This window comes from Nannospalax galili, unplaced genomic scaffold (assembly GCF_000622305.1).
Source record: "Nannospalax galili isolate Female #2095 unplaced genomic scaffold, S.galili_v1.0 scaffold39, whole genome shotgun sequence".
Taxonomy (NCBI): domain Eukaryota; kingdom Metazoa; phylum Chordata; class Mammalia; order Rodentia; family Spalacidae; genus Nannospalax; species Nannospalax galili.
In genome coordinates this window covers 3,821,000-3,823,698 of record NW_008346683.1, presented here as the reverse complement: position 1 = coordinate 3,823,698, position 2,699 = coordinate 3,821,000, and the positions used below count along the sequence as shown (strand labels likewise).

The 2,699-nt window shown below is 41.1% G+C and overlaps 1 protein-coding gene across 1 annotated transcript in view; it reads right to left on the bottom strand.

Moving 5' to 3' along the window:
- The window catches only part of Bpifc (BPI fold containing family C), a 70,394-nt gene that overhangs the window by 55,710 nt on the left and 11,985 nt on the right, over window positions 1-2,699 (bottom strand). The gene's annotated exons all lie outside the window — the stretch shown is intronic.

Here is a 2,699-nt window from a genome sequence, read left to right as displayed (position 1 = left end):
ACATCATCCTAAATGGAGGAAGACTGGAAGCATTCCCATTAAAATCAGGAACCAGACAGGACTTTCCACTGTCTCCTCTCCTTTTCATTATAGTGCTTGAAACCCTTGCTAGAGCAATAAGATAAGAGAAGGAAATTAAAGGAGTAATAATTGAAAGAGATAAAATTATCCCTTTTTGTAGAAGATGATATGATATATCTAAGAGACGCCAAAAATTCCACCAGAAAACTCCTCGAAATCATTAATACGTTCAGTGTTACTGGTTCTACTGTCAGCTTTGGTCAGAGAAGCTTCTTTTTTGTAGTTGTCAGCAGTGACTGCAAAGACTCATAACTGGTCAAATTACTGAGAATAAATGACTGTTGAATGTCCAGCCATAAAAGGACATCTATATCACCTCCCTCCAAGCCTCAGGAAACATCCCAAAGAAGGGGCAGAAAGAATGTAAGAGCTAGAGGAAGGGTGTGTGGGGGGTAATATGGAACACTGACTTCTGGGCATGCCATGGCTGTTGCACTCTTGAACTCATGGTGGCTGTGATTACCTGCACAAGATCTGCACAAGATTGGGCCTGTCAACACCCTGTTATGGAAGGGGGAGTTCAACCCTTCCCTGAGGATTTATACACAGTTAATGGTTGATGGGGGAGGAAGAGACCTTTTTATCTGTGATGTGGCTACTGGTAAGGTGCCTGTACTTCTGTAAACAACCTAAGTTAGGGCACACACACACACACACACACACACACACACAAAGAAAAGAAAAAGAAATAGAAAAAAAATGAAAGGGAACTTAGTTGGGAAGAGGAAGGGGATTAGTGGAAGTAGGAGAGGGGTTAGGGAGGGTAACAATGGGGCAAATATCATAAAAATACATTATGTATATGTATTAAAATGTCATAATGAAACTCATTACTATGTATCATTAATATACGCTAGCAAAGAATTTATAAAGTGTAGACAGGAGCTCAGTTGATACAGTGGTTGTCTTGTGTGCATGAGGCCCTGCGTTCCACCCCTAGCATTAACAAGTAAAAAGGAAAAATAGTATATAAAAAAGAAAAAAGAAAAAGTATTCCTCTGAAGCTCATGTGATGTTCAGAGGCTGGGGCCTTGAGAGGTGGCTGGATTATGAGGCTCCAACTTCATCAGTGGGTTAATCCATCGATGTATTTATAACTTAATGTGCTACTGGGAAATGATAGGAACTTAAGGAAGTTGGGTTAGATGGAGGAAATCAGGCATGGGGACCATGCCTTTGGAGGTAATACTGTGCAGTTCATTCCTCTCTTGTTACTTTTCCATAGCAACAAGGTGAATAGCTTTGCTCTACCACACACAGTCCCTGCCAAGATGGTTGGCCTTTTCACAGATCAGGAAACAAAAACTGAACCTCCTGACCATAGACTATCACTTCTGGAAATATGAGCCAAAATACATCTTTCCTTTTTTAAAAGCTGTTTTATTCAAGTGCCTTGTCACAGTGACAGAACGATGATGAAAACTCGACCTGGGCTCATACCTTGCCTTAGACCTTACTGTGACTCATGACAGTTTGGATCCCCTTTCTGTGAAACAACAGCAGCTTCTTCATGGGGTTCTCATGGAATACATCCCACATAAGAATCACGAGGCACATGCATGGACTCTAGCTGAGTAGATGCTCCAGAGAAGATGCTGACTTCAGAGCCTGCCCATCTCCATTACCACCCTGCATTTCCACAGGTGAGCACCTTTGGTCCTTGAATCATTCTAGAGATGGGGACTCATCATTACTTTCCAAATGAGGAAACTACCCTTTTGCCCAAGGCCATACTTAGAGAAAAAGTGTAGAACTGACATTCATGACCATGCAGATGGACTTTGGATTTGCTCTTTCAGGTTCTCTGACCTACCAGGTGGAAAAACCACTTTAATATTATTACAAAGTACCTATTTCTGAAAGATACTTTTCATGAACACAGGTATATCAATATAGTAACAAGACACATGAACACGCATACATATTCCTAGTATGTTTTTCTATTCATACTATTGTTCACATAACAATTATGCAAGATGGATCAACTTTAGACTCTTTGTGCCCCATGAGCTACTGGGGAAAAGACAAGCCGTTGCCTCCCAGCCAGCTCTTCCCTCTCTTTTCCCCTTTCCTCCCTTCTTTTATCCTCCTCACTTATTTCTTTTCTAGTACAACACAAGGGACATTGTTTGGTTAGATTTAGGTATTTTTTTTATAACAGTAGTAGTGCTTGTATGAATTGCTTTAATTAAAGAGAACTGAGAGAAATCTGTTGCTTCCTAATCTGAAGCAAAATTTTATAGTTGAAAATAGGTCCATATACTTTGATTTTGCAGCCTACATCTCCTGCACTATCTGACCTCAGTTTAGCCCAAGAAAATCACATTCTAACATTTTTCTGTCCCTAATATTGCAAAAACCCTGTAAAAGTAGTTATCCTTGGGGCTGGAGAGATGGCTTAGCGGTTAAAAACACTGACTGCTCTGGCAGAGGACCTGGGTTCAATTCCCAGCATCCACATGGTGGCTACCAATCGTCCTTAACTCCAGTTCCAGGGGAATCTGAAGCCCTCTTCTGACCTCTGCAGCATTGCACGACATGGGTGCACTCACATACATGCAGGCAATACACTCATACACATAAAAAAAAAAAATAATAGGGCCGGGCATGGTGGCACA